This window comes from Poecilia reticulata, linkage group LG22 (assembly GCF_000633615.1).
Source record: "Poecilia reticulata strain Guanapo linkage group LG22, Guppy_female_1.0+MT, whole genome shotgun sequence".
Classification (NCBI taxonomy): Eukaryota; Metazoa; Chordata; class Actinopteri; order Cyprinodontiformes; family Poeciliidae; genus Poecilia; species Poecilia reticulata.
In genome coordinates, this window is record NC_024352.1 from 15680243 (window position 1) to 15707725 (window position 27483).

Sequence of the window (27483 nt, forward strand, 5' to 3'; positions counted from 1 at the left end):
AGGCAAACGCATTTTAAGTCTCCATTGCAAAAGAACATACATGCTGTCACCTTGCATATAATTCTGAGCAGATAAGGCACCCTGTCACATGTCTTTATTTTGCTGAATATTTTTTTTTTTAGAATCTTAGACCTGAAAAGGCCTCAGGTCGGTATCTGAAGTAATAACACAGGGCAGGTATGGAAACTGGTGAATCGTGCGGAATAATGACGTCTTTACCCATTTGACAAACAATATCAGGGGCTCTATCCAGCTTTTGAAATTATTCCTGTAAACATTCTGTCAAAAGTTGGGGGTGGATGATGGTGAGAAGAAATGCAGGGACCCAAGTTATGGATGAAATAATGAATTTAATGAAAGATGTAGCTCAGTACAGTCCAAATCTCAGGTAGCACGGATAAGCAGGAATACAGAGGCTCAACACCGGTAGCAACTGAATTGACAACGACTGACACATATGAGCTTTCGCCGTCACAGGACTTAACAGTTCTACTGTGTCAACTAACACAAAGACAGACTAGACGGGCCGATGCCCAGGATCCGACAACAGGTGGGCTTAAATACACACAGGGTAATCAAGGGAAAGAGACACACCTGGGAAAACTCAGCTGACAGGACAACACAGAGACTCAGGAAAACAGGGCGAAACACAGAAAATCCAAAAATAACTCAACAGAAAAGCATGGATCATGACACATTCAGTAATGACACCAAGTAGTTTTTGCAGGTGGAAGACTGAGGCAGCTGTGAAAGACAGAAGTAAAGCTGTTTTATTTAAAATTATCCACTGCAAAGTGGATAGCTTAAAATGATCCAGCTTGCGGAGCTTTTTGGCATGATTCATTACAGGACAAATAAAAGCTGACTTGTGTTAATTGGTGATGCATTGGAACATATACCACCCCTCGTTAACCTTTCATCATGTGTGTTTGTGCAGTGAAAGCTCAAGGCAGCAGGAAAGCGAAGCGCGTCAAGGGCTTTCCTTTTTAATTAGCAACTATTTGATAGTGTTGGATTAAAATCATTTGGATGGTATCATGTTAAGGTTAAATTTATGGGTCAAGAGTAGGCGAAAGGCTCAATTTAATGCTGAGTTATAAATAAAAGAAAAAAACGACTTAATTTGACAGCGAATTTGGAATTGAAACTACAACCAAAGGAGGCTTTTACAGGTTAAGTAATTAGGTTTCTGTTTGAAAAATTAGGCTCAAGAGAATCTTAAAAATGAAATATAACTCTTATTTTATCTGTAATATTTCACCGAATTTGTGAGGTTTTGCGGATGATTGTGTTAAAAACTAAACGAGAATAAAAGAACAAGATTTGATATGAATAACTTGCATGTATTTACAAATGGCATAAAGCAAATTAAGGATTGCTTATTAGCAAATTAAAAGACTATAACTCCAAAACAGGACTTGCAAAACTCAGCTTTAAAAGAAAATAAAAAAATGCCACACCTATATAATTTGTGGATGTACTCTGTGGGGGGAATGATGGATATGCTCATCTGACATAATATTATGACCACTGACACGTTAAGTGAAAAACACTGTTTACCTGACTCTGCAAATTGTTAGGTGGGACATTTTGGGCAGTAAATCTACATTTCATTGGTTTAGTGATGTTGACTTGACAAGTCAACATCCAAATAAATGTTGGGTTGTACTGGACAAACAAGTCAAATCCATAGAGCTCCCACCTTGGAACCAGTTGGACTTTAAGGATTTGCCACTAACATCTTCATCAGTGTCGTGGATTCCTTGTCTCAAAGCATATTAGGCATATTAGGCATAATGTTTCACCTGATCAGTGTATATTAAACCTGATACTTTTAGAAAAAGCTTTACATATCAACATATTTTCAATACCAGCTTTTATTGCGTAATGTTTTTTTTTAACTCAATTGGAACAAATGAGATTTCAATGAAGAGGCGATCAAAACAAAATCACCCGAAAGGTCTAACTTTAGCAAAGTAAAGCCAAACAGATGGGTAGAAATCGATAAAGGCATTTGTCATAAATTATTAATATCCTTGAGAACACGTATGGATGGCGGTGTCATGCTGTAATTGGCACGGCACTTAGTTCAAACTGAGTCCGGCTTCGTGTTGAGTGATGTAAGCTGTCGGCACCTGCCTAGAAAAATGCTAAAGCTATTTACAAGGGCAAAGTGATAAATGTGTGACTTCAGTTTAAGTTGACCCAAGTCTGGATGATGGGGCACCGCTGAGGGAAACAATAGGTTCACTGGTGGAAGAGGTTTTAATGCACATAAACCCAGTTAACATTTAACTGGTGCTACAAGAACAAAACGATAAAAGCACATGAGAAATTGTATATGAACTCCTGTAAGGCCCAATTTAAAGGCATTCAATTATGAATTTATTTTAAATCATGTTTGATACAGCATTCTTGTAACTGAAGGTGACATAGTTACTTGCCTGTGCTGTAAAATTACTTGATGTGCCTGGAAAATACATAACACTGCCCCTTTAATTAAACTCTAACAGAATTTGGTTTTGTTGGTCTATCATGTCGCAAGAAATAACTTTTTTTTCCTTTCTTGACGCTGAAATATGAATTTGGATTATGTGAAGGTCAATTGAGCCCAAATCTTAAATTCTTAAATCAGATGCAAAGATTGATGTGTTTTCGACTTGGATAGTCACCCGGTATCAATGGTTCATGATTTACATTTCATGGACGTTCAGGCCTTTGCGATTTGAGACAGCTTGCAGAAACACATTCAAAACAAGAAGCATTTATAGCAAATAAATAAATAAACAAAAACCTGCAAATACTGCCTGAGGTAAACATATATCCACTATTTGAACTGCAGAGATTTGCAGGGCTAAAAGAAACCTTCCCATTCTTTCCTTCTAAATAAAAAGATAAGGCGTCACAAAAATGTCAGAGCAGTGCCATTTCTCATCCCCTGTGTCCTCCGTTGTCTTCCTCCAGGTAAAAGATTGAACGGATGAGGCGGAGGACGTCTTCCCCGGCACAAACGCACACAAATATTGTAGCATTCATCTGCGGGGGGAGGAGGACCTGCGACTCACTGTTGCCCAAAGGAGAAATTCAAGGTCAGTAAAGTTTGTCTTTGTTTAAACAGATCGAGAAGGCTTCCCTCTTTCCGCTGGTTGTCTGTGTAAAGCATTAGGATGATATCTTAGTAGCAGCCCGCATCACGTACAAGAACAAATACAGGAGAATACGTTTCTTGCATTTACCTCTCAACCTTTATCTCTGCCCTTTTCCTCTATCATTTGTTCATTTCTTCCTTCTATTCTTTATATTTTCTGATCTCTGTTTTATTCCATTTTGTCCATCTTGCTACCACTCTTTTTTTTTTCTAAACTAAAGACAAGAATAAAGCCTAAAATCTGCATCATGTGAATCTTTGTGAACATTAAATATACAAATAAGACCAGATCAGAAGAACTTAGATAAAGTTAGAGCTTTTCCTAAGGCTATTTTGGAAACTCTGAATGCCGATTTAATTTGTTCCAAAAGGCAATTTGTATCTCAAAAATGTGCATGTGAAAACATTTTCCCTATTAAAAATATGCAAAATTAAAATACTTTCTGCCAATATGCCAAGGAAGTCCAGTTAAAGGCTGGCTCATTAAAAAGGCTGATAACCATAAAAACAAACATTTTAATGACTCAGATTTGCAGTTTCAGCATCATAAAACCAAATTAATTACTGTTTTCCAGTTGATGCATTCAGATATTATACGCATTTTAGGCAACAGATTCAACATGCAGAACCTTGAAAATTTTAAATAAAACATATGTCTCTTGAAAATTCATATAATATCAGGTCTATCAATTTGTCTAAATTAATTCTGACATGATTCATGTCCCCCCAAAAAACTCTTCAATTCAGTCCTTGGTTTTTTAGCATACATACATCTTAGACTGTGATATTAGTACATAATTTTATTGTTCCATTCGTATCTACTTTTTCATATTCTTACTGTTTTTACTTAGTAAATATGATTAATTTGAGTTTCATCATCATTTTATCCTTTTCTACTTCTAGTTTGCTGATTAAAGTCTTTAACTTTAAGGTTGAATTTTTTTCTCTTGATAAAAATAAACACAAATTATAGACTAGTCAAATCTAGACTAGATTATATGACAGTGGTGAGATTTTTTCTTGTTTCTTAGAAATATTGTTCAAATCTTACATTATTGTGCTAAACTCCATATCATGTTGCATTCCTCTGGTGATCTAAATGAATCGCTACAGCACTAGTAAGCTAGGGTTTACAAGTTGTAAAGTTTGGTCGTACAGATGCCTGTAAAAGCTAACTTGTGTGTAAGTTATGCAGCGCAAGACAAATGCTGTGGTGTCAATATCAGCTGCTGTCGAAGTTGAAAATAGCCAGCAGCAAGCTTGGAAAGCTTTCTTTTTACTTTTCTTATTGAAACCTTCTACTTCTGTTTTTCACTTTTTTTATTTTCCCAGTCCTGTGTGGCCCCTTTGTCCTTTTTCTTTGTTTGAGTTTGTTTTCCTTTCTTTTTCAACCTCCCTGCATTTTCTCCTTCCTTCACTTCTCTTCTCCATTCTCACTTTCTTCTCCTGTCCTTCCTACTGTTCTCCATTTCCCTCCTTAGCATTGTCTTTGTCCAAAAAATAGAAAATCACTTATCAACTCTCCAAAACAAACACTTTATTGTCAAAGGACTCGTTTCCCTGTGAAGTCCACACTCTGAGAAGAATTTGGATTTTAATTGCTTCCCTATAGATCTGTGTCTCGTTGAAAAACTGGGCTAATTGCATTAGTAGATTAAAAGCTGCCAGCTTGTGTTACTGCAGCGAGCATGCTGGAGTGCTGCATGTGTTTTAGTGAATGGAAAAATAATAAAAGTGATAGCCAGAATGTCTGTCTGGTTTATGTGACATGCTTTTCAAAAAGCTTTTAAGGTGTCAGTCATGACAGGATGTCTTCTTTCACACGTCAACGCTGCAGGTTCATCACATTGGACAAAGTCGCTTTGACGTGGTTAATGAAAACACTTCCTACCAGGAGCAAAAATCTATTTCTTTTTTTTTTTTTTTTTGGGGGAGGGGGGCAATAAACAGGAAAATTTCAGATTAATTCCTTGGGACAGGAAAAAAAAAATCCCTTTCCTTCATGCTCTCTTGAGAGGATTGAACCTTGTTAAATAATGTTTTTGAAAAGTAATAGTAGTTATAGCAATGTTCTCTATTAGTCTATGTTCTTCCTGAAAATATATATTTTTTTAATGTTCAATCAGCAATGTCAACAATCGTATTATACACCTTTATGATCACATCTCACAGAATTTATTTGCACCTGCTCTAATTTTCACTATAGTCCATCAAAGTATAGCTTCACAATAAATAGAAGCTGAAAGTAAGTTCCAAAATTGTAAAGGAAATACCTTCTAGAACAATCCATTATCAAACTACTCTAGACAATATAAAATGTCTCCCTTCCATCTACTGTGTGTTATGTCTGTCTCTGAAAAAATAAAGTACAGTATCTGTCAACCAAACTGAAACATTTCCACCTCATACTAGACAAGCATGTCTTTATAATACACGCCAAAAATAATATCATTACTTTTTTATAACACTCAATGCCTGTGTCTGATTCTATATGTGTACAGTTGACCTGACTTTGCCAAAAGAGTGATATAAAGCATTTTTCTAAGCATTTCATTCCTTTTTCGTTGACATTATCAAAATGCCTTCATAAAACTGTGGACTTGCCCAAAGAAGCAGAGCAATGTTCAAGTTCTTAAACAATGAAAGCTGAACAATTTCTGACAGCAAAATCAGATATCTGTCAAACTGAATATGTAAGTCATGTGATGTCATCCTACAAAAAATAATCAAAACTCTAACCTCAAACTCAAATTTAAAATATTTATATACATTTCTAGAAACAAATCTTGAAATGTCAGTAAAATACGAATTAGGCTTTTATCTGACGCCGACATCCTGACAGACGTTTTTGAAAAATCTGTCCTCTTTATTTTCCACCCCTCTTTTCTGTCATCTATTTTTCCTCAGTCCTCAGGTGAACTCTCTTTTTCTGCTCCGTCTTTCTCTCATTTCCCTCCTCATCCTCCTCTGTCCACTTCTCTCTTCCTTGTTTTCCTCCCCCTGTCTTTTTATGACCTCCTCTGTCCTCTTTCTTTACTGCTATATCTCACATTTGAGCTTGTTAAACATCACAAACTAGGCTATTAGCTTAAGCAGAAAGTTGATCCAGCTAGACAACGACACAAAGCATCCAGCTAAACCTGCACAGACATGCTTTGATGTTCTGGAATGGCACAGTCAAAGCCCAGACCCTAAGCCAATAGAACTTTTGTGGCTGGACTCGAGAGAGCTGTTCACATCTAGTCCCCATGCAACCTGACAGAGTTGGAATATTTTGCAAGACATAATCGATTGTCAATTTATTTTTGACAAAAAAGTAAACTTTTGTTGATCAAGGTTGATTTTTAGAAGCAAGAAAAATGGTAAAACATCCAAGGGGGTGAATACTTTTCATAGGCACCACATGCAAACTTTAATGGGAGAGATTCTCTCCAGACTTACTTCTCTACTTCTCATAAATGTTTTGTAATTGTTGTTTTTTTTCCTTTTCATCCATTCTCCCTGCTTCCTTGTTTCTTTGTTCCTTATTTCATCCCTCCCACTGCCCCTTAGTTCCACCTCACTGCTCTCCCTGCAATGTTTCTGACTTTTTAGGAAATTCAGGGAACTCTCATGGACATCATGGTATCTGAAGATGAGGTGAGGGTCCCTGCTGTTCGCTTTAGGCCCTGTACGTTGTAGAATATACCACCGAACAGTGTTGATAGTGGAAGGTAATACAGACAGCTTTGAAGGATGGATATTCCATTGTACAGAGTCAGCAAAAGACAGGCTGAATACAAATTGTACTTCTGGGACTTCTATCTATGCTACTTTATTTATGAGACTCACGAAAAGATTTTATTGGTGTATTCATATTTTTTGTTTTGTTTTGTTTTGTTTTGTTTTTACCTAAACAGTTTATGTTTAGTTAGTTTTGCTTTGTGAATTACACTTGGATTACAGTAATTCTGGTCATCTCAGCATTTCTGAGTAAACTAATGGAAAATTTAAGATACACATTCCCCAGCAGTGGTCATCCAATGGGCTAGACCACTACTTGTCTTCAGAACTGCCTTTCTTCTAAGAGGTTTTGGTCCATTTAAACATCATCATGCAGTTACAACAGATTAGTCTGCTGCAAATCCAGGATGTGAATTTCCTGTTTCACCTTTCTCCATAGGTCCTCTTTAGACTGAGATCTAGTGACTATGGACGCCTTTAGAGCACAGTAACCATCGTCAAATTCAGAATACCACTTTTAGATAATTTAGGATTTGTGGTATGGTCCACATTTCTACCAGAGGTAACAGTCAGATTTCGGTGTCACTGTTGTCATAAATGGATCCAAGTAATCAGCAACAACTTGCCCAAAGTTTTCTATGAAAGTATCACCTGTACCAGTATACCACCAGCTCCACCACCAATTTGAAACCAAGATGGATTCATGGAGTTATGCAGTTTAAGGCAAATTATGATAAATACCATCAAAATTCTGCCACCAGATTCATAGTTTTTTTTTATTTTTTATTTTTATGTTGTAATATGTTATTGTCCAGTCTTGGTTAAATACATTGAGCTGCTGTCCTCTTGTCTGATTTGCTATTTCTTTAAGTACTTTTATGGGTTAGTATAAATAGGCATATGTAGTCTACTCACATACGGCTGTCTGGTTTTCTGAACATTCCTTCAATAAATTGACATTAGCACAACCTTTGGATTAATAGCATTAACCTTAAACCAGGAAATTGATATAAGGTTGAGCTAATTAGAAATAATGAACCCCCATATTTGTAACTGCTATAAATATAAATTTGTATGGTATGTTACTCTGTTCTGTTTTATGTAAACCGAGTTGTGTGAATTTGTATCGGAAGCTTACTTATGTGCATTGCATGATTAATAATCTTCCTGCATGCTTAAGTGGGATTTAATCTAAGCAACTTTCTTTTTCTTATCTGTACTTAAAAGACTGGCAATGAGCTTTTTAAGGTTGTTCTAAAATAAATGACAATTTTTCACAAACCTCACATGAAAGACATGCAGTAAAAGACTGACTTGGAAAACAAAGCAGTGCAATTTGACATCTGAAGTATAATATATTTTTAAATGTTCCAGATTTAGCGGCAGCAAGATTTGCATTTCAGTAATTTTGTCCCCAGGGCAATTTCTATTAAGCTTTTCTTTGTCAAGAAACTGATATTCAGTTCGAGCTGCAAAATATTCGCTCTAAAAGATTTAATTGATGAAGCCAATAAAGATTGTCATGTAGACCACCACCCAAAGTTATATATACAGATTTTATGTTATGATTAACATTTTAATAAAAGCCAATAAAATACTTTGGTAATCTCAATATGCTGTTCCCCAGCAGTGTCAGTGAATATAAAGTAACTCATTTGATGGTTTGTCTTACATTAAAATGAGCTCAGGCTCTTTGATTACTTCACTTTGTCTTTATCCATTTTATTAACTGTCTTGTATCCCTTTTATTTGCCATTTAATCATTTATTTTGGGTCTGGGAAAATATATTTTTCACCAGAACAGACATTTTTGTGAGCAATGCCTGGTAGATTGTCATTTTTGACATAGGTGACCATTTAAAAGACTTAACACATTTCAATTAGAGTAAATCAGGCTTTTTTTGTCGTTGTTGTATGAAATGTTTAAACAGATCTTTAAGGTCCATATAAATACATAAGTGGTTGTGTAGCCCGGATATTTTTGTGGGGGAAAATGTGATGTATTTCATGCTCTTTACAAAAAAAACTTGGTTTGTGTTTTTTTTTTTTTTTCATCTAAAATGTGCTGCAGATAACACACAGATAATCGCCTGATATGACCTGGATTTATAAAAGTATATTTTGGGAGGAAGCCCTTTACACGGAAGCTGACTGCTTCCGTGTAAAGGGCTTGATTGGAAATAAATCAATTCATTGTCCTAAATCAAACAAAGGGCTGCTTAGTATACAATGTAGCACAGTTTTCTAGGCAGCATTTTTAAACTCCTATGACTGAGCTTTGATCAGAAAATTTCTAGACTGTGGAATCCTTGAATATTACAGCCTCCTACGACAGCTGTTTATGAACTTGTCCTAAAACTGTCAATGTGCTTGATGAACAGAGCCATGAGCCTCAGGGATGTAGCATTTTAAACGAGAGCCACGTAAACACCTTAGTCAAGGATCTCCTGTGCGGTATATTAGCTCCTTAACCCACCCACTCTGAGGGGAAACAAATCTGACTGTCCTTATTCACCTGCCGCACGTCGCTTGCATTTTTCACTTGCGTGAAGCAGACATTTCTTACCCTTGCGTCACTGCGTCTCAGACGATGATGTGTGGTTACATAGTTCCTGGGGCTCTACCATATGTTCCCACCCAGAGATGCTTTCATTTGTGCTACAGAAAGTTTGTGTGAGATTGTTCGCAGGAAGGAGAGCACTGACAAAGCAGCTTCAAATGTTCACCATCTCTTTGGACTTTTAGCTAGTGATGCTGCTGTACCATGTCAAACGTGAATGTACAAACTTCTGCCTTAGGTGTCCTTTTGTCAAAGTCTTCAGACTGGAGAAAGGAGATATAGCTCATGATCATCCAAACATGAATCAGTATTCATCTCCTGTTCACGAGTCATTTTTTGTAAGTCAGAATCAGTTTGAAGTCTATCAGATTAATGCTTTCAAATATGTCTAAAAATAAAATCGGCATAGATTGCAAATTCAAATCATTATCCCTAAACCCAATGACATTTAACATGGTCTTTTTCAATACATAAATAAAATATTAAATGCTAAGATTTATTTTCAAGACAATCCATGACGAGGGGCAGATCTGGTAGAATTCATCACCCAGCAAAAATGAGGCTCATTACTTAAAAAAGGAAACCATGCGTTTCAATGGTATTTAGAAAAACATTACCCTCCAACATTCCACAGAGATTACGGTAATATATCCATAACCTTTCCACATGCTAACAAAACCTTGAAAAATGTCACGTCTGGTTGGGTAAATCTTGGCACAGAATGTAATATCTTTACTCAATATCTATGTATGTTTCTGTACAACCAGGAAAACAAACCCGATTGTGTCTTCTGAACGTGAGGGTCAGCTTTTGGCTGGAACCTCGTCTCACATTTAGCACTTAACAGTTTCTCCAAGTTTGGATGAAAGTTTCGGTGCATCGAACACTACTGTTGCATGAAGGTACTTTAAAAAATGGTTTTGGGTTTTGTGAAATTATAAGAAATGAGAAACAAAGACATAAATTATTCCAACAATTTTGAGGTGCATACAATTACTCTCTACAATAACCAATAAGACTAAACAGAAAATTAGAAGTACTTGATAGTAGCCTAATCCTACTTGTTTGGGCGCTGTTTTTAATTCACTTGCGTTACTTTTTAAGTTGTGCAGTTGAGGCTCTTGTTGAAAAAAGGTTAATTGACTTGCTGATGATCAGTAATGAAAAGCTACGTAGTAGTTAAGAAAATCCAATTAAGAAAGCAAAATTTAGAATGCTCATTATAATGCAACACCAGAGCAGAGAGAAAAGATTAATTATATTTGAGCCACTGATGTAAGTGTTCAACAGCTGAGTCTCCTGAATAAATTGCTTAATAAACTTTATTTTTATTGATTGCCAATATTTAAACAAAATGAGTTGATTTGATCAGTTTAGATCATGTTGTTAAAAAGGCTGAGAAACCCCACAAGATATAGAAGAAAGAGAAAAAAACTCAGAGCTTCTTGGTGTCTGAGAGTCCAAAGCTTTGTTAATTAGCTTTATTATAGCCAAACAAGACACTTAAATTGAGACTAAATTAGATAATTGCTTAGTATGTGTTTCTTCATTAATAACAAAGGCTATTAACAAGTAAAACTATTAAGTGTCTTTTTAATTAACAGAGTCAGCTGCAAATATTTTACTCCCGAGGTCTTTTAGTTAGATTTCGAGTAATTTGGTGCAACTTTGTTGCTCCTTTGAGTCACACTTCAGGCATGTTTATTTGTGCAGGTTTTTACACAACAGAAAACACAGAGTGGCTTGGAGAGAGCTCAGAGAGCATTACAGCAGTGGATGAAGTTTGATAGGGGTCACATTGTGAGTTTGGATGAGGCTGGGTGGTAATTTTTGTGCAGTTGCCCAGCAGTGTGTGAGGTGTACAGATGACAATGAAGGTTCCAGCCACTGCAATGCAGTGATATTATGGGCCAAGTATTACAGAATCCCATGATACCTGCAATTGCCATTTGCACTGAGGAGTTCAAATTGGTTCAACGTCCCCATAAGTAGACTGATATTAAAGGCTTTGTTTAGTTTTATGTTCGGAGGTGTTGTAACAGTGTCTACATTTGTCTGAACGTGGAGATATTGCATTGCGTACTAATACCATTGTATCTTTTCACCTTAAAGGTCAAATAAGGTCAACAAAAAGCCCTTAAAAATGTGTGTCTTGCATATTTTACATTTATACAATGTTTTAATCAAAATTATTCACAAATGTAATGAAGAAATACATGAAACTACAACTAACAGAGCTGTGAAGCAGAGCAGAAAATTAAGATTCTTGGTATCCACCCAAATCTCCCTTCGTCACAGATCTTTTGGAGAATTGTCTGGCAGCTGATCCGACGGCATCTGTGCACCCATAGCTACGCAATATTTCATTTCAAATCTCCAAAATTATGTGCAAATTTGTGAACAAAAGCCATAAGGTGCTGCGTAGCAGAGCAATGAGGGCTGTTATTTGGGCACAATGACGTCACGTCTAAACATGCAACTTTTTCCCCAACCAACATTTGAAAATGAAAACACCGGCAATTTCCAGACAATGGAAATATATATGTATACACATATCCTTTATGGATCTGTGATTATCGGTCTGCATGTGTATTCCCAGAATGTAGATCCTGATTTTGACTCTGAGATTTTCTGAATCTAACATGATACCAGAGGCAAGTTAAAAACTCAAAACTATAAAACAGGGCAATGTTGCTGTAACACACTGAGCTGTCCTGGTGTATGTGGTGGTCAGCACTGGGTGAACTCCTCTGTGATCGTGACAAAACGTCTCAGGTAAAAATTTACATTTTTTTTATACCTGGAAATGTTGAGTATGAAATTTTCAAATGAGCAGGAATATGAAAATACATAGGAGCACTATGACGAGTACATGGCATCTATCTATATCGGTCTGTCTATTCATAGCAGCCTGAATGTCTCTGTAGAAGACAGTGGATTTTTTATTTTTTTTGCAATTCTCCCTTTTCTTAACACCTCCTGGATACTGAAACAGTGAATTTTAAGTCTTCGAGACGAGAGAGGTGACTGCCTGTTTCTCATTTTCCACCTGAATGCAATGTCTGCACTATGGGACTTACACCCATCTATACGCCATAATAAACATTCAAGTGACTTTCCAGTTAAATGCCCTGTTTTATTTCACCATGATCTGGAATCTGTGACCATAGTATTAGACTAAAACAGCCTTTCTTATTTTTTTTTTAATTAAACTATATTCTTAAACTTCTCAAAGAACAAATGATCACTTAAGAATGATTGGCAAACTCTTCCAAATTAACTATTGATCATCACTGTAATGTCCTCATTTAAAAACATCAATTTTATTGTCAGCATACTAACAATATTCATAAAAAAATTTCTGCATCCTGATTAGAAGGGAATTGATTTGGCAAAAAATATATTGGAGCAATGTAATTACTACACATCAAACCTGTGAATGTTTTTCATTAATTTCTGTTAGACAAATATGCAGACTGGTAAAGTGTTTGAAACTTTTGAGATGCCCACTACTCCTCTAATTACTACTTCTTCAGTAAAGTTTAGATGTTCATAGCTGCTGTGCTTGGAGTGTCATTTTCAGCTCTAAAATTATTCCCAAAAGGAGCAAAATATTCAGTGTAAGCCAGTGAAATAAATTCATGTCCGTTGCTGTTTCACATTAATAAAGATTTTCTTGCAGTATTTTGAGCAAAACTGGTTGGATTTTTGTCTTCTGAAAGTATTTCAGCCCCTAGCTCAACATTACTCTTCATCAAGCCAGAGAAAGACACACCTGAATACTTTCATGACTGTGAGGTAGAAAACGATGGAAGAAGATAGGCGAAGATAGGCGAAAATGAGGTCTTGAAGTATTGATAAGGGATAGAAAACCAGCTTGGATGTTTCCTTTAATTCACTCTCAGATTGTATCGCGTTCACCTTTAGTTTACTTCACTTTCTACATTCCTGGAAGACTAAGACCTCGTTTAAAACTACCATTCTTCTCCTGTCTTGTGTAAAAACAATACCTTGAGTAATATTTGTGATGTAAATCAGTGTGGATACAGTAGTGACATTGTGAAGCCAACAGAGCCACTTTGGTTGGGTTTTGAGTAACAGTACTGGATGTGAAGCTGACAGCTGATCGGACAGCCACTCTCAAAGAACTATGACTCAGTTTCACCTTCATTAACATTTGAGCTGTGCAGAAGTCTTATACTATTTTTAATCTGCTCATGTTTTTCTTTAAAGAAGTCAGACTTTCATATAATCTTTGAAGTGGTCTAGAATCAGTTGTCCAGATTTTCTAAAGGCCTTTTAGTGATTTTCCTTTGAATTTGGTTGCTCTTAATTTTCAGTGTTCACCAACTTAGCAAAAAAAATAAAAATAAATGAATAAATGTGATTTGTGCTTTCTTACCAGCACCCTGTCAGATTGCATCATTCGACAGAAAACAGGATCCTAGCACTGACATTGCAATTGTAAATATGCCAGAATTAGCATATTTAGATGAAAACGCTAATTCTAGCGTGAAGGAAAATAAAAAGTGGTTTAAAACTATTTTACAGTCCCTCGTTATCGTTCAGAAATGAAAATGAAAGTTTCTATGCCAGCAAAAGGAAAAGAGAAAAGCAAGGTAAGAATCACTCAATCAAATCTTCTTTGAGTCTGATGCAAACTGGAACAAAGGGGACATTAAAACTTTATGTAACCAAACACTATAACTAGATTCATAAAATAAAGACATGTCGACAGCAAAATGAAAGTCAGACACTTGAGTGAGTCCTTCATTTAATTGAAGTGTAATTACTGTGAAATTGTCTTAAATTAAGCTTTTGTAGATGGAGAGCATTCAGCATGGAAATGGAACATTTTGCTCTTAACATCAGACAATTACATCCTTAAGTTTGATAAACAACAAATTACCATTAGATTTCAAATATAGGTAAGACTGACAGCAGTATGATAAAGACAGTAAATTACATAATCCATGAACATGTAGCATTTTTTTTCTATGGAGATATTACAGTAGAGTAAAAATATGAGTATTTACAGATGGTTAGACTGATTGCCAGATAGTTCTATATAATTTATGTGTGTGTGTGTGTTGTGATAGATTGTACGTGGACTGGTGTTCTGCAGTTTGCGTAATATGTTACATTTCACACTGTGTGAAGCAAAAAAAGAAATTCACAGCAGTACTCTAAAGACCCCTGAGGAAAACATTCTGCTTTGGGGGCCCTTTTCAGCAGCAAAGTGCAAAAATAATGACAGTAGACAAACACAAAGAAGTGTTGGAAGACTACAAACTTCCCAGAGATTACAGCCACTTGGCATAGGGGCATCTTTCAGGACAAAGATGACCTGAAGCGTGCAGACAGTACAGTGCTATGTGTAACTGCATGTGTGTGTGTGTGTGTGTGTGTGTGTGCGTGGGTGTGCGTGCATGCGTGTGTGTGTGAGACTGAACTTTGGCCCACATTTTAACCCAGAAGATGGCTAAAAAAAGACTTCTCAAAGAGGCTTCCCATCTAATCTGAGGTGATATGAGAGGATCTGCTAGGAGGAATGGGATGAGCTCCTTTGAGACAGCTGTTGAAACTGAACTGATAGTGAAGCAAATGACTGGAACAGGTTTAGCAATGATTTAAAGATTACTGACTTTACTTTTGGTGTTTGGGTGTCTCCAGGTGGTCGTGATAACTGTTCTGTCTTAAAGCAGAATGCACATTTCTTTTTGTCACACTTGGTGTTTTGGATCCAGGACACAGATACTTTTTTTTGGATTCTTCTTCTTTATTTTTTACTTTTTCAAGTCCACTATCATAATGCTGATAACTGAGTAGAATCCTACTAAGAGCTAATGATTAGCATTGGTGCTATAACAGTAAGACTTAAAGATATACTGATATGGACAAGGCTAATACAACACTAACAATGTATTTAAAACTTTTAGCTAAATTTTAAATGTATTTAAATACTGATAGGCATGTATTTCCTGTTGTCTGAGGCTACTTTATTGTTATTTTGTAACTGCTACCCCGTAGCAAATCTACAACGGCAACACCATTAGGTCAAAATTAAAAGTGTATTATGTGATTGCATCTGCTAGGGCAACTTTGTATCTTTACAAAGTGTCAAATAAATTAAGTGTATATTTTTAGCTGTGCCACCTCATAACTCTTTTGCTTGCAACGAGTTGGTGCCGAGAAAGTAGCAGTTTTATAACTAATGCCAAAGTAAATTGTGTTTTCACAACTCAGCACCAAGAGTAGAAAAACATCTGATTCATACCAAATAATGCTATTCAACCAAGGCACTCAAAGTTCATTAAAACAGCAATTTGGAGAGAATTACATTAAATATGAAAGAAAATCTATTTAATTATATTTTCCAAGTGACTTCTGACAAAATCCATCATGTTTTATTGATCAAAGAAGCGAGCGATGGAGGGATCTGCTCTCTCCCCATCTAATTAACTGACACATACATTGTACTGCCAGAAAACAAAAAAGTCGCACGTCATGCAAATGTGGAGCAAACTTCACACTCCCTTCATCATCATCATCATCATCAGAGGATGCTTGCTGCGTGCTGTTTCCACAGCTAAATTTAGAGGCGACCCTGATTCTTTATTCAAGTCTCTCTGGGGCGGTTCTGGTATTTTCGTGCTTCAGCATCTCTTTTTTTTTGTTATTGTTTATTTTTGCTGTCAGCAGCTGGATGGAACAGTGTTCAGGAGGCGGTAAAGCTGCAGTGTTACCAACAAACATCACTGCTCTCATCAAAGGGAAGCAAAGCTATTCAGTCATATTCCTCTGACTGACAGCTTAGTGAATTTTTAATGGAATATTTTATGTAGGATCTCATGAAGTTAATTAGACGTAATGCAAAAAGAGCAGGAGCTCTTTGTGCAACACGAAGGTCGGTGTTAGCAATGCCTGCCGGGGGATTTATTCTCATTTTGACCAACAAGGAAAAGGACTGAAAGCAGACCCAGAGCATTTGTTATAAGATTAATTAGTTGCTGTTTAAAACTTAATGTGTCTGTTGTCTAATTAAGTCAGCATTGATCTGTAACTTCTATATAAAATCAATGAAAGTAACCCATCTTAAAGGCTCCAAAATGGTTCCCAGGGAGAGAGGTTAGGTGATTATAGCAGGATTAAAGAAATTAATTCTTGTTCAGGCTAATGGTTTTTAAACCTTTTAAACCTCCCTTGGAAAATGTTTAGTTTTCCGGACTGTTGATTATCTTATTTCAAAGCAAAATACCAAAGGGATTCTTTGGGTGATTATGTTGGAATTAGGCTGATTTTCCCAAATTAAATGCAGATTTGTTTAAAAATGTATATCTTCCAATAATGTTGCTGCAGTTGAGTAAATGTGATGGAAGCCATTCAATTTTATCTAAAGTCATCCACCCATCCAGTGACTTCTGGTTCTGCCAGAATCAAACAGATGCCTGAACTAATTAAGCCTATTCTTTTCGATGCAGCACCTTAAGTTGCTGACAGATAATGGAGCTTTTCACCTTAATTTCTAAACCGGAACTGGGCCACAACACATTGGAATCTCATTTCATTTTGTATTCTGTATCACAGTATTTTTTTAATGACCATAGGTGCGGTGTTAAAGTTGTTTTGTAAAAGTCGTGCTTCCTATTGCTATTAGGAACACATGCATGTTTCTCTTCATTCAGTTAAACAGAAAAAAAAAACCTTCTACTTGTGTGCAAGTGAGGACAAGCTAAAATTGAGCATTTAAAACATCTTAGCAATAGCGTGGTCATGACCTACCAGTTATCTGCCAGCAGGAAAGGAAAAAGGTGGTGGTGCCATGAGTAGAGGTTTAGAGGAGGAAGAGTTACCTTGCATTCACATTGTGTGAGCTGACCTTTAAAAATGCCAGCCTTTGTCGTCTGTGACTGACCTGCTGCCGAGGAGAGCAGCTTCACCTCTGTAACACCACCTACATTTAATACTGCCGCTCTGCTGCTCTTTATTTAATGAGAAATACACGCATACACACACGCACACACACAGATATTATTTCATACTAACAGAGTAAGTCCAAACAATTTTAACACACCTATCTGTTGGGGGATAAAATGAGAATAGGCTTGTTTTAAAAATCTGTTTTGGTTGTAATCCATATGCAGGATGTAAATTGGATTAAACTTACATTATGCATATCAAATCTGCCTATGTTGTAATTTGACATACAATATGGGTTTCTTTATAAAAAGCTTTTAAATATTCCTTTAAAATCATTTGTACAAGAGTAAACCATTTAAGAAGTTTAACATGCACACACACACGCACGCACCCCCCCTCCCCCCCTACCTCCCCACACCACACACACACACTACCCTTCCCGAGCTCTTCATTCAAGGACATAACTTAGATGCTACCAAAAGGAGCTTCTTTGCATAACAATGAGTCTATAAATACACAATCTATATGCTACATCTGTTGTGATGTCAAACACAGCTCTTTTGTTCCCCATCAATGTCCCCAACTCACACTCACAAGGTAAACATCTTTTTCTGCCTTTAGCTGCTTCTCCACTAGAGCATTGTTTTCGGAACAGTTCATAAATGTGAACATATGTTGGAGAAATTATAACAGACACATATCGTTTGGGAGCATGTACCCCGTCTAAGTTGATCTGGAAGAAAGCAGACCTTAAAGATACACTCCTATTATTACCATTATGCTGGAGTTACAGTTATAGGAACCGATCTTAATGTCAAAAGCTTAACGTAAAATTAGAGGAACCTATTTTTACATTAAGAATTGGAGTTCATAGTTGATTTTTTGAAAACAAGGTGCACAACAAGCCCAGATCGTCACCCAATCACTGCTACAGTTGGAATGAGGTATTTGTGCCAATATAATGTGTTTGGTCTTTCTTCCAACACTGTGCCGTTGATTATGGCCAAAAGTCTATATTTCGGTCGCATCTGTCCAACAGACATTGTCCCAGACATCTTGTGACTCATTCAAATGCAGCTTTGCAAACCTTAGCAATCATATTGTTTTAGAGAAAAAGGCTTTCTTCTGGAAGCCCTTCCCTAACAGAGTAATGTAGACATTGATGTCTATCACTGAAATTTTCAATCTTAATGGTGTTAACAGCATAATGAAAATGCATTGATGCAATGACATTCTAAAGGCGGACTATTGGAAAGAGCAGGAGTTTCTTAAAGAGACAGAGGCCAATTTCATGGAGTCATATTGCAAAGTCAAAATTCTCATAAGTTGTATTTAATATATGCTCCATTTTTATAACAACTGAAGATAACACACTTACTTGATTGTCCAGTAAAATGGCACTATGCACCTGCAATACACATAATACTGGACCTTTAAGGTCCTGTGTATCAAGATTTTGTCCTGGGGTCTCTTTGATTTATTAACATCTACTGTTATTGTAGGTCAAGAGTCTGGATATCCCTCTCTACAATATGCCACACCGTCTTTGTTAAGGTTCCACTCTGCTAACTTTTTTTAGATGATCCATTTTGGAAAACCAGCTTGGGTGGCAGTTTTTGCTGAGGAACTGCAAACATTTAGTTCTGTAAATTTAAAAAGCTGCGTCTGTGTTTGGCTTTATGTTTCAGCACAGATTTAGATCATAATATTCTGCTCATCCATGTGCCACCCCTTGGATAACAATCTTTTTATATGCTAAAGGTTAATCTTCTATTCCATATTTAGTTCATGTAACATTTAGTAATGGAACATTGATGACCATCCTACACACAAGCTGCTTTGCAGAGAAGTCCTCGATTCTTTAAACAACTCCACTTATGTAATGTGACTTGTGCATAATGATGATCGTCAAACAGCAGCTGGTTTCAGCTGAGATAACGTTAATTCAATTCAACATGATTTTTTATTTTTTTATTTTTTTTGCTTTAACACATGTGAATTATGGAGCAAAAGGCTCATTTAGTTGACTCACATGCCGTGAGCAGCAGAACTAAACATAGCAGCCTACGATGTTGTAAGAACACAGCAGGTTGAGTGCAGAGGAGGTTTGAAAAGCTGTGAGAGCAAGTTAACGGCTGCTCTGAAGTCATACAGCGATAAATCATGTGCACATAAAATAAGTGCTATGTATTTAAAAATGGATGGAGCAAGTTGCTTAGGTTGGGTGAGAAAGTGATAAAATGGGCGCATTGCTTGATTAAATCCCAGAAGAAAGAAAAAAACCTGCAAACCCGTTAAGTTTAGGTCGGCTTTGAGGGAAACCAAATCTGAACGAATCAGTTTCTTTTTCTTTTCCTTCAAGCTATTGCTCAACTATATCTATAGATTAACTTTTAAGAATAACTTTGGAGGACATCACGACGGATATAACACCTTCTTGTATGACATTGAATAGTTCGTAAAGTGATTTTTATGAACAGCTCCACCTTTCATTAGCATTCATGAAGCCGAGTCCTTTGCAGAGATCAAAACAACAGCAGGATGTACAGAGTGTTTAATCTGACCCCAAATCTTTCAGGCGCCTCGTTTGCAGTTCAGATGACACGTATGCAAATCCCTGCAGATAGAAGATGTCGCAGGATATCCAGCTACCTGTCATTTTACCGTGATGGGTATTTGCAGACAAATATTGGATGTGACTTACAGGCCATTGCTGCAGGTCTTTGATGAGTCAAATTTGGACAGGTGTGGAGTAACGTGTAGCCTTCGTGAAGAAACTTTAAACAGTTGACAAAGTCGCAAATCTTCAAGGATTCTGTGACGCTTTCTCTACTACCGGATTGTTGAAATTTATCTTCATTGTTAAAAGGCTATCGAAGTCAGTGGTACACAGCTTGTTTTGTGAAAGACAAGCTGTAGCTTAGTTTAAGTGGAGTCCGCTCTGTAAAGTGGCTCTGAAAAGATGTCTTGCTGTGGTTGTTTTAAAGCAATACTTAAATATTTCATGAAGTCTTTGACAGGCCATCCTTCAGCTGATCTAAAACGCTGCATCAAGCATACTGATAAAAACAAAAAAGGAGACGTCATATTTTCTCCTATATTAGCTTCCCTTCGCTGACTACTTGTTAAATCCAGAATAGAAACGAGAACTCTCCTGCTCACATGTAAATCCCTTAATAACCAAGCTCCATCACACGTCAGAGATCTGATTGTTCCACATGTTTCTAGCCGAACTCTTTGCTCTGCCAGGTTTGCTGGTGGTTCCTAGAATTTCTGAAAGCAGAATGGGAGGCAGATCTTTTAGTTATTTTTGCTTCTCTCCTGTGCAGTCGGCTCCCAGTTTTAGTATTTAATAGATGTTCTGGCTGGTATTCAACCTTCTATGCTTATCAGAATATTAACACAGCACATCAGCATGAAAAAACATATTTAGGGCAATAAAGGGGGGTGGCAGCATTATTCTGCAGGGATGCGTCTCTCCCACAGTGGCGGGGAAGCTTGTGAGTTGACTGAGAGATGAGCAAAGCTAAATACAGCATAACTGTGGAGGATTTTTACAACTTCATGTCTGCTGTTGAAAAAAAAAGGCAACATAATCTAATTCATATTTTGAACCCAATTTGTAAGTGTTAACTATACCTACTTTAACATCCCTACTATGCTCACAAACAGAAGTAGTCCATTGATTTTGTTCCTCTTAACGATATGAAAGTATTTCACAAACATCACTTTAGAAGCAAAAACATCACTCCACACAACACTGGAGTATTTACACACCAAAAGGAATGAAGCACACTTGGAGCCCACAAAACCTTTTCATTTAGCGCTACTTATTGGTCAAAAGCTTTAAAATGTTCTAAAGATGAACTGTTAAAATATTCATGCCCCCCTGAGGAGTTCATCCATCCACTGTTCCACAAGATATTTCACCAAAAGCTAACTACACCCTTACACACACAGAATGTTAATATAGTCAAAATTATATTTCTGTATTGATTTCTCTAATGATTGTCACACATGTCACAGACCGAACGTGTGGATTTTCAGCCTTTTAACATATGTGACCTTGCTTTTTATGTATTCACAGCAACCTTTATTTAAACCCTAAAGAGTCCTGTAGGCTCCCTTTGGACTGCCGAGTCGTTCACAACATGCTGACATGACAAATAAATGCAGGAAGAATGATTTACAGCCTGCATGATGTATTCCCACTCCAGTGCCCACCAGGATTGATGACACAAACATATACTTATCGGTTCCGACTGTAGCTGTATAAGTAGCAGATTCAAAGCTGCCAGCCTGATGGGGTCCTTTTGTGTTGCGTGCATTTAAGAGGACATGTTCCCAGCCTTATTTATAGCCCACTTTGCAAACACAACGTGAACCCAAACTGCTGAACAAAGCATGACTGTGACATAAACTAAAGACAAGATAAATAAAGTAAGAGTTCAATTAAAATGGCTCAAATAATATGAAAAGAATACTTTAAAACAAGCATCCGTCCGTTGTCCACCTCGTTCTTGAACAGTTACAGTACAGTCCAAAAATGCACTTTGTTTTCAGTCATTTTTAACCCTAGTTCAGATTTATTTATTTGTTATGCATTTCCTGAACTGAAGTACTGTATTATCTGTTTCATGTGCTAAGATGGGAGAGGTAGTGAATTCCCTCCCAAATGACCAAACAATCTTGTAAGTGCTGCAGTATGAATTTAAAATTCACCATCGGACAAAAACAGCTTGCTGAGATTTTTTAATTATATTCTTTTAGCAACAGACTTTGATGACAGTGAACAAACTGTGCTATTAAACTCAACAGATTTCAGCACAGTTCACTACTTAATGGCTAGAACAATGAGTGGGTATCACAGGTTTCCCTCTATTTTCTTCCAACTTTGTGACAGTTCAATAATTGCATCTTTACCTCTTCTATTCTACAAGGCTCCATTCTTGACATGTCTTCATACCTGCTGTGTCTCAGTTTTATTTTACACTCACCGATGAATGCTGTGCTAATTTAATTGTGAAAATAGACCCAAAAGATAATGATTGAACAGATAAATACTTTCCAAGTGGTACTCAAAGACGAAGCCTACTGTATTGCAACACTTTTTTAAAATACTTTTAGTCTCTGTATTTTGATCCAATATTCTATGTTTTTGTTGTTGTTTGTTTTATTTTGTTTAGTTTTCATCTCCGTCCTGCTTGTTTTATTGGTTTCACCTTCTTATCTGCTATTTTGTTTTTATGTGTTCTCTGGGTTCTGCGCTGTTTTATTGTTTTGCACTTGTTGTTTTCAAAGTCCTTAAAAAGTGGTCTGGTGTTGAAAAGGGGGAAAAAAATCCCTGGTTTCAATTTATCAACTATAAATCAAACTGACAACTGCTGGTGACCTATGCGGCATATGAACCAACTACAGCGTCTCAATTATACACATTGATACCCTAACTGCCTCAGTTCTGGTTGGATTTTCACAAACTTCATGCCTGTTTGCTCCTGAAAAGAAAAGAAAGCCCACAAGATATGGTGGGCGCTCGGGCTGCTGTAGGTGGGTTTGTGGAAAAATGAAGAGCGCTACCTCCAGGCTTCAGAATCTCATTTTCCATATTGTGTTGCTTGAATGAAAGCAGAGGTGTTCCTGGCAACAAATAACCACTACAACCGAGGGAGTCAGGAAATCTCTGGAGCTTTGTAAAACCCCTTACTGCAGAGGGAGCTTGTCAATTGGATTTGTGGGAGGATATTCTGTAGCTGTCACTGCGAGAGTCAGAAATCACATGACACAAAGAAGTCTTTTTACATCTAATAATCTGATACTTTAGCCCTTGAGTGACGGTGTTTATTTATTCCCACAGGTAGGAGGGATTTCCTCAGAGTAGGAGCCTTTGTGTTGTCCTATATGACTAATGTCGCTTTTGTCTGAGATTACAACATGATTTTGGGAGCCATTGATTTCAATACTGTAAAGTAAAATGTGTATTGTTTTTCTACTTACTCAACCTCCATATCTATCCATACTTCTCAGTCACAGCAATATGCCTATACAGTATCATCCAGAACTCTGACAGCTGAGGCGCACAAGTTCCCACTTCCTTATATAAACTTGACACGATTAAGGAAAATTTGGAAAAACCTCCAGAAGTGCACTGGCATTCATGACAGTCAGTTCTACCAATGAGTCAAGTCAAGTAGAATTTTTTATAGTGCATTTTACAGGGTTTTACATGGCAAAAAACATAATGCAGTAACCAATTATGAAACAAGTAACATTTTGTCAAATGCCATTGTTAAAATAATCAGGAAAAATCACTATCAAATATACATAATATATATTAACTGGTGCTCTGGTTAATAGTAATTTTTTAGACTTGATTTAAGTTAAATCGGAGTTTCAGTATTTTTCCACTTCTATCATTTCTAGATGTCTGGCAGATGGAGGGTCTTAAGAGTAGTCTGGCTTTTAAAAATGTGTGTATTATTCAACAAAGATGGTACTAATTGCAAAGGGACAATGGGAAGGCTTTTGTTTACTCACCTTGGACAGCTCAACCTGAAGCCAGAACATTCAGTCTTCTTCCAAATAAATATTGCTAAAACCCTGTCCTGTCTGTCTCAGTCTCGGCACGCTTTCATCTTCTCTCATTAGGATGAAAAGCGGGAGAGGGTTTCTGGGAGGACATGTGCTCTGACATGGTCACAGCATTCTAATGAGGGGATGTGTTAATGCTCTGTTTTTTTCCTGCACAAATCTTGATTTCCTCCTTTTTATAAAGTGATCAGATGTTGTCAGGACGGACTCCTTTGATATGGAAGTGAATCATCCAGTGTTTGACCTTTCTGTATTTTCCTTAAACAGCCCTTTAAGTCTGGAGGCTTAAATCAAAGACTAGGAGGGATACAAAGACCGATGTGAGCTGAAGAGCTGCTATTCTGTTTCATCTTGGACTCTAAAGTGAACTTTTAATATTTGATGTCCTAATTCTAATAATACCAGATGCCATATCTGATGACAAAAAAAAAACAAAAAACAAACAAAACACCTGTCTCTGTTTTAATACTTTGTAAGATAAATTACTGGAGTTTCAAGCCTTCAGTAATGTTGTGCTGTTGTGCTTCTGTCTTGTCTTTTTGTAGGCGGCTTGAAAAACCAAAACAAGACAAATACAGCCAAGAAGATGCAAAGCGGACTTGGACCCTATATTTCTCAAATGAATCAATATGTGTTTGGATACCTGACCTGATCAAACAGCAGAAGCCTGTGTTTGTGAGTATGAATGTGTTCATTACTATGACTGAGATGTTTTGCACAGATGTTAGGTTTTAGATTGTCATGCAGCCTTCATTTTGCACCAGGTGGGTGTGCGGGGATTCTGCAGTGTGCTGATGATGTGAGGGTTAAGTTGGATCTTGGATATTCTAGAGTGTTCATCTCGTGGTTCAGACTGTGGTTACCTAAACCAGATACATCTACCCAGGCCTGTAATTGAATAAAGTCAACCATGCAACAGGAGGAATATCAAGGCCCATTATACTTTTTGACAAAGATGCCAGGTCAAAACACAAAAGGAAATCTATTTAAATGAGCAGTATTTTTTATGCATCTGTTCTACCGTAGCTCTAAACGTAATCTAGATTCTATCAGAGAGAAGGAAATATTAACATCAAAATTCACTTATTGTGTTAATTTTAAAACTGATTGATATTAGTAATCTGGGGGGTTAACAAGATCTTGTGGCAGAACTGTAGAGACTTAAATTCATTCTTAATTAAAATCTGTGGCAATAGTTTCCACTGAAGCTCTTAATCTAGTCTTATTGTGTTTGAGATATTTTGCAAATAAATACAGCAGAAATTTATGGTGGTAACATGGCAACCTGTATCAGTTTGGTTAGGTGATGTATATGAACCAAACATTTGGTCTTAACAAGCTGTAGAATGTTTCAACTAATAACGTTAAAAGCCCAAGCATGTGTAAAACTCTTACATATCTCACTAAAATCTGTAATTGTTTGTCTTTATTATGAAATGTAGCCCTTTAACTCATTTTATATTATTCTTGTGGGTGTGACTTGACTTGACTAATAAGATATTTTTCCATTTGAAAAGTACACTTACTTTCTACGTAAATGGTAAACATGTTATACATCCAGAAGTTTTTCCTGAGATATTATCGTAGCAGATCCATCACACTGAACATTTTTTCACTTCTAAACCATAAAATCTGTTAAAACCCGCATTCCTGCATGCTGTCCATTCATCAGAGTCTCACTTAGCTGTCAGATTTTTTTTTCCTCCACTTGGAATCATTTTCTCTGACAGAAAACATTTTTCAGACTGTTTTATTTCCTTTTTTTTAAGATCATCATCCATGACAGCTAAAACCGAAGGCTGTTTGACAGATTGTCTCTCCACTACATTTCTGTGTTAAAGACATCTATAGATGCAGTTTTTTGTGGATAGACATGCATCACAGTGAGAAACTCCCACTTTGCTAAGCAAACACTTTGATACAACATTAGGCACACAAAACAGGGACTGATTCACACCATATATCTAATGCCCTGGATCTGCTTTCAAAAACCAACGTTATTTGTTAAGTCCAAGAGCTTTCAAGCAATAACTGTATTTTGTAAGTGCAGTTGTTATTACTAAACAAATATTGTGTTGCAGAAAAACAGACAACGCCAGACTTTGTCTTTTTAATGTTCATACAATCTAAAGGTCTTTTTTTACAACTGTGGTGGGGCACAAACAACAATTCAAACATGTCAAATCCAATCATATATATTGAGTTATAAATTTAAGGTGAAAGAAACAACCTTCTGACAAATTACATACAGTAGAAAACCTCAAATAAAACTCATGTCATATTTAGCCATTATCTGTTCTACTAGAAACATGTGAATGGACAATATTTATTAGCAGAACAATCATTCCTCAAATTCCAGAAAGCATAAATTAGAAAATATGACTTAATATTAATCACTGTGCCCAACCTCTGTCTCAATATATTTTTCTCTCTTTCTTATTGAACGTTGGTGTCCTTTACTGCTATTCCAGCAGAAGTCATTCTTCCTAATAATCCCAGAGGCAAAGCTCCCATGGCATTGAGTTAATCCACGATTGTCTCACCTTTGCTTTGTAAAGGGTGGAAACAGATAAGGACTTTTAGATAAGTGGTGGCAAGGAGACTCTTAGCACACTCTGAAATAAACTGCATCTTTTAAAGCTCGTCTTAAAACCCATCTATTTTACTTGGCTTTCAACACCAGCGGGATCTAGTTTTAAATTGTATGTTTTTGTTTTTAAACTGTAAGTTTTTATTTTTTTATTATGCTGTGTTTTAATGTACAGCACTTTGTATCAGCTGTGGTTGTTTTAAAGTGCTTTACATATAAAGTTGGTTTGGTTTGGTTTGGTTTGGTTTAAGATGTAATCTGCTAGGCAAATTGGGTTTCATGTTCTCAAAATCGCTGAATTCTTTGGTATCCTTGCGGGGTTAATACAAGACGTGGGACTGCATTTTGTACTGAAAACGGTAACAGATTTTTGGTCAGTGTGATGCATTAATATTGCTTGTTTTGGAAACAAAAAAAATAACTGCATTGATATATTATAATTAAATATCATTAACACCTCATTAAAGTAGGATGACTATGCTGGACCCTCTAATTCAGTCTTTGTGAGTTACATTCAAAGCAGTGGTGTAGCATATAGGAAAGGATTGGGACGAGAAGACCGACATTATTTGAGCCACTGCAGGAGCATGGCTGAACTAAACAAAGTATTTCAAAGCATTTATTATTTTTACTTTCACTAATTGCTAGGTTGCTTTTGTGGGCACTATTAGCAGTGATCTGTATGAAAGCTTTTCAGCGGAAGAACCGAATAGGTGCAAGGTTTTATAAAGTATGAGCATATTCAGTTCATTTTATGACTAGCTTGAACTGAGCACAAGTAAAAATCAGCAAAAAAAAGCAGGATTTTCTGTGAACAGCTGCTGCAAACACAGACACTAAGGATGGAAGTTTTGTGCTTTTGTAAAGATGACTGCTTGTGGTGTGACATTACACAGAATTATATCCATCCATCCATTTTCTTGCACCCTTTTTCCCTCAGTGGGGCCGGGAGGG

The 27483-nt window shown here is 36.7% G+C and overlaps 1 protein-coding gene across 1 annotated transcript in view; it reads left to right on the top strand.

Annotated features, from left to right (window-relative positions):
• LOC103458690 (leucine-rich repeat and fibronectin type-III domain-containing protein 2) overlaps positions 1-27483 on the top strand; it is a 127101-nt gene that overhangs the window by 39461 nt on the left and 60157 nt on the right. Inside the window, exons 2-3 of the mRNA XM_008399680.2 lie at positions 2965-3089; positions 24485-24614. The gene's annotated coding sequence lies outside the window, so the exon portion shown is untranslated. The remainder of the gene's footprint in view (positions 1-2964; positions 3090-24484; positions 24615-27483) is intronic.